Here is a 6181-nt window from a genome sequence, read left to right on the forward strand (position 1 = left end):
AAAAAAAAAAAAAAAAGAAAAAAAAAAAAAAACCACAAAAAGCAAAAAACAGGAGCCAATCTGAAGAATGCCAAAACTGGAACTATTTGAACAATAAAATAAATAATACTATTAGATTTTAATCCATAGAACAAAATAAATATCCATGTCTCTAATAAATAAATAAATGGGGAAAGAAGCAACAGCTCTTTCTCACAATAGATGTCAATTGATAAACTTAGAAGGAAAGAGGGAAATATAAAATCACCATTAGGCAAACATTACTGTAATAATCATTTCAAACAAGATCCACTGATGGATGCTAAAATTACTAGGCAAATGTTTGAGGAGGTATAGGATAGGCATAGTCTGGAAGTATCTTTTACAAGATACTTATCAATTATAAAGGGATAGGTAATAACTTTCCAGTGAAGACACCAATTTAATCAACTGATCAAGGTAAACATCACCGGCAATAAGACATGTCAACATCATGGACTCCTTGATATGATATACTGAGAAAGATTCAAGAACGTTTTTGCAGTATTCTTGCCAAAAACACTTGGTCTCAATCTAATCATGAAAAGCATTAGACAAATTCATACTGAGTAACATTCTACAAAGTAAACTGACCAGTACTTATCCATAGTCTGAATGTCACAAAAGACAAGGAGAGACTGAGGAACTGTTATAGACTGGTAGAGACTAAAGTAACAACAAGTAAATGCAATATGGGATCATCGTTAGGATCCTAGTACAGAAAAAGGGCATTAATGGAAAAACTGGTGAAATTCAAATAGGGTCTATAGTTTCGTTGCCAGTACTGTACCAATGTTAATATCTTATTCTTGATCATTATATTATGGTAATGTAAGATGTTAATCTTAACAGACATGGGGTAAGGGATATAAGGGAAATCCATACTACTTTTGCAACTATTCTATAAGTTTAAAATTGGTCTAAAATTTTAAAAAGTCTCAAAAAAAAAAGTGGGAGGTAGAGTGGGCATTTAGATCTTATTACGGTAGGAGCCCTCAGACAGGCAGGTATCCCAATCCTTGAAGGTCTGTGGCCTTCTGTGCCTCATATAGAGTGCTTCAGTCTGGGACTGCCACAGGGTTAAAGAACATTACCTCAACTCTAGCGATGAGGATGAAATGATTACTGAGCTCTAGGGCTCCCTTTACCAGTCTGCCTCCTCATTTACCTTGAATAATAATTAGAACCTCATAGTCAGCTACTAATTCATAATGAATGACCATCTGACCTCAGCCAAAATTTCTAAAAGGATTTTATAAGGAAATGTGAAAAATAAGGCATGCTTAAGTAACAACAACAACAAAAAGATATGCATTGCAGCGTTATTTATAATAGCCAATATATGAAAAAAGGAAATGTCCCAAACTAAGGGATTGGTTAATAATTTATGGCAATATCTATATAATGGAATGTTAAAGAGAAATTAAAAATAATGTTGTAGACTATTTAATGATATTCCATATCATATTCCCCAAAAGTTAAATAAATAGGATATATTCATGTGTGAATATATATGTGTATATATGATCTGTCTACTTATAGACAGAAATATATCAAGATTGAGATAGAGGAAATTTAGGAAAATAGTCTCTAAAATGTTAGCAGTAATTACCACTGATTGGTGAACATATATCCCTTTCTAATTTAAAAAACGCTATTTTAAAAATAAAACAAGGAAAGTCGCTCTGCAACAAGAAGCAGAAGGAAAACAGAAATGAAAACTCCATCTTTGACAAAACTAGGAAACAACTGTAAATCTCAACCCAATACGTGAGGAATGGGCTGCCCAATATGGAAAACACTAGAGAGGCCCATGGGAAAACAAAGTCAGCATCCCCTGAAGATACAGAGCAGATAAAGCCTGCAGAGCACCCATTTTCCTAAGAAGTGGGAGATCCCAATGAGAGCAACCACCAATTCCTTTTCTAAACAACAATACTGGAGCAGGCAGTCTTGCAGTGAAAGCTTCTTTGGTTCTCACTTGGCATCTCAAAGAAGTAGGGAAGCTGGGTCTGAAAGTAAAACTATACAGACATGACATCTCAACAAGAAACAATCTATTGATGAGATGAGACAGAATGGAGGAAGACCCTGAACTGCAAGCTGAAACCTTTAGTTAGCAGTGAAAAAATAAAAGCAAAACAATTCTCATGCTCACCCACATACCAACATTCACACAACCCTGTGTTATAAGATTTATTACCATACCGGTTAAGATAAAGCTCATCTGTATAATAGAAAAACCCAAAAGCTTTAACATGATAGATGATTATTTTTATTTTATTTAAAAGAATTTCAAGAATAGGATTTATACGGTGGCTTCATGGTGTCATTAGGGAACCAGGCTCCTAACTTTCCACTCTGCTAACCTCTGTACATGACTACCATCTTCAAGGTCACCTCATGGGTTTAGATGGCTCTGGAGCTGCAGTCATTACATCCATATTCCAGTCAGCAGGGATGAGGAAGAAGGTGCCCATTCCCCTCCCACATTTAAGGTGCTTACCCAGAAGCCATACTCAACACTTTTGCTTTCTATATTCTTGGACAGAGTTTAGTCAGATGGCCATAACCAGCTATAAAGAAAGCTGAGAATTTTAGAGTTTTAGCTGGGCACAGTGATAATGACTAGAATCTATGATTGTAGATGAAGGGAGAAATGGATGTTGGAGAATGCAATTAGTAGTCTGCAACAATGATGAACCAACCACGGAGAATTCTTTATAGCTCAGAAGGAAACACCACCGTGTCCTGTCTCCTGCAAATAGCTAGTCAGAAAGAACATATTTCATTCAAAGATAAGTAGTGATTAAAAAGGAATTAGAACACAACTGCAAAAAGATATTGCAATAAAAAGAAGGAAAGAAACAGAAAAAACAAATGGCAGATGAAGAAGGAATATTTACTTTAAAAATGTTGCCACCAGGCAGATAAAATTGTGATCAAACGTATTGCTATGTACTCCAATAATTAAATAAAACTTTTAACAATCACAAAGCAGAGATACAAGAGCCAGGAAAAGGATGAATAGATATTACTGAAAATACTGTCAGGTATACAGAAGACAGGGTTTAAAAAGTGAGCAAATAAAATAAATATGAAAAAAGAGCTATAGAAGCCCATTAAAGTTAAATGAACATATGGATAACTGACATCCTTGAGTTATAGGTGTTCGGTTCTGTACTTAATCAAGATAACATTCAAAAATAAACAACAAATAAAGGATCGAATGTTACTAGATTTCAGAGATAAAGAATCCTTTGGCCATTCGGGCAGAGATCAAGACATTAATGTGAGTTATGGAAGGGTGGGTGGGAATCAAGTTGACCTTTCACACTGCCACAGCATCATTTAATATTAGAAGACAGAAGGGAAATGCCTACAAATGTCTTGCAGCCAAAGGATCTTAACTAGCTAAACCAGAGGTCAGAAAACTTTTTTAGTAAAGAACCAGATGGCAAATGTCTTCCATCTTTGGAAAGATGCTTTGTGGGTCATACGATTTGTTTTGTAACTACTCAATTCTGCTGTTGTGCCTGAAAGCAGCAATTGACAATATATAAATAATGGGCATGATTATGTTCTAATAAAACTTTATTTATAAAAATAGGCAGCCTTCTGTGTTTAGCCCATGGGCCATAATTTGCTGACACCTGAGCTAAACTATCACTCAAGAATAAAGGCAAAAGAGAAAAAAATTTCAACTTGTGAGATCTTCAGGTATATAATCCACATAATCTAAAGTGTTAGAAGACAAATTTAGTGTTTAGTTAGTGGACAAAAAAAAAATGAAGAAACTGAAGCAAAAATACTGGCAAGAAATAAAAAGCTAAAATATGCTCTACTACCTGGAGAACAGAAAAAGAGGCTTACCTTCCGGCTCCTTTGGCAGAAAGTGCTTTAGAAGCCCCATGACGTAAAAGGATAATTCAAGAAACCAAGACATCTGTTAAGAGCCATAAAAATTATTATCAGTTCTAAATAAAGAAGGTGATGTCATATTCACAGAACCCTTTTTAAAACATCTAGCAATTCACAGGGATATTTGGATTGTTAACTCACAGTGACAGCTGAAATAAGAGGGCTTCAATGTTCTCAGATGTAAAATGAAGGAATTGAATTAGATCAGAGGTCCCTCAGTCCTGGCTGCTCATTAGAATCACCTGAGGCATTTTTTTTAAATACCTGTGCCTGGGTCCTATCTGGACTACTTAACTTAAAATTTCTGTAGATAGAAAAGACAGCATTTTTTTTTATTTATTGAATCATAATTAGTTATACATATTTTGGGGGTTTAATGTTGATGTTTGTTGATCAAATCAATATTAGCATATATTATTACAAATCATACTTACTCTTTATGTAATTCTTTTTAGTACAGAATATGTTTACAGGCTGAGTATGCAATTTAAATATTTTGTGAATCACACAGTGGAAAATACAGCATTTTTTAAACTCTCCAATATTGAGATATGTAGCCAAGGGGGAGAACCACTCAATTAGATGGTTTTTGAGGTAGTTATTAATTCAGATATTCTATAAATATGTATGTACATATAAAGAATTATCCAAAACTTAGAAATTTAGAAATTGCTACATAAAAGCAGCCAAACTACTTAGTCAATTTTGGATGTCTGTTTCTATAACAGAACTTTATAGTCCATACTGGTCCAAGTCACAGAGGCTTCTAAAGAAAACCTAAAGAACTAATACCATCCTAATGTAAAGAAACTGGCAATTATTCATGAAGAAAGAAAAAAGTAGATAACTCCTTCTGACAATGTTATCAATTCCTTATTTTAAAAAGAAAAGTGTCCCTTTTAAGTTTTAAAACGTCAAATGTTTTTTATTTTTGAAAGACTAAGGTCCTTAGAGTGGTGTTTGTTTACTTTTAAAGAGTATTTCAATAAGACTGGTTCTAAATATATTTCTTGAGTTGCTCATTTTCAAAAACTAGAAAAGTCAGAGAGCAATTTAAACACATGAAGAAAAATAATGAATCTCAACAGAGAAACAAAATATTTTCTTAGAGAAATGAGATAATCACTAATGATTAGGGTGACAATAGCCCCAGTTTCCCAGAGTAATCCTATGTGCTCCTGTTACTCCAGAGTAATTATTAATAGTGCTTCCTTTCACTCTCAAATCTTTTCTGGTGTAGGCAAGAAACTGTATGGTAACTCTACCATTGAATCCTATGTGCTCCTGTTACTCCAGAGTAATTATTAATAGTGCTTCCTTTCACTCTCAAATATTTTCTGGTGTAGGCAAGAAACTGTATGGTAACTCTACCATTGCTATTAACAACAATAAGTGAGTTGCATATTTTGATTAGAACAGATACGAAGAATGCTTGGAAATATATTAATGATTAATACTGTACCCTCACAAGAGGGAACCAAATCTTTAACAGGAGTGTATATTTGGGAATTACTCTTAATCTACAGTGTGGGAGGTGAAGCCAAATCATGTAGTAGGATCAACAATTAATATTTTCAAAAAGGAGAGGGGGCAGGGCAAGATGGTAGAATAGAGGTGTCCAGTGTGAAATCTTCCCACAGAAAGGGACTAGAACGAGGAATGCACAGCTAAGTGCAGGGAAGAGCATCAGTGGGAGAGCATGGGAGAGCATTAGAAGCCTGGGGAGGACCCTGTAGAGCACAAAAACCAAGTAGGGTGTTGTAGAGAAGAAAGGGGCACATGGCTTCAGCTGCTGCCATGTCTCCAACACCAGGATCAGCCAGGAGGAATTCTCCCTCACAGCAGAAAGAATGTGCTCTGCCATGAGCACTTCCCAGCAGTAACTCTCCTACTCCGGCCCCAGCATGCTTCTACCATGCCTGTGGTTGTCTGTGCCATTGTCTTTTCCCAGAGTTGTGGCCCTTCTCCCTACACAGAAGTTCATCCTGTGCACTGCATCCCACTGAGTGGTCCATGGTGTCCGTGCACCAGCACATCTCCAACCTTCCAACCTCCTGTGTGGCCCCAGTAGTCCATGTAACCCCAACCATCTAGCCACCAGCATGGCCCTACCTGTCCACCCAGGCCTGGCCACCTACATGGCCACACCCACCTGCATGGGACCAGCCATCTAGCTGCTCTCACAGCCCCAATTTCCTGGCTACCACCTGCCCATGTGAGCCTAGTCATCTGGTCACCCATG

The sequence above is a fragment of the Galeopterus variegatus genome, unplaced genomic scaffold (genome assembly GCF_000696425.1).
Source record: "Galeopterus variegatus unplaced genomic scaffold, G_variegatus-3.0.2 Scaffold102, whole genome shotgun sequence".
Taxonomy (NCBI): Eukaryota; Metazoa; Chordata; class Mammalia; order Dermoptera; family Cynocephalidae; genus Galeopterus; species Galeopterus variegatus.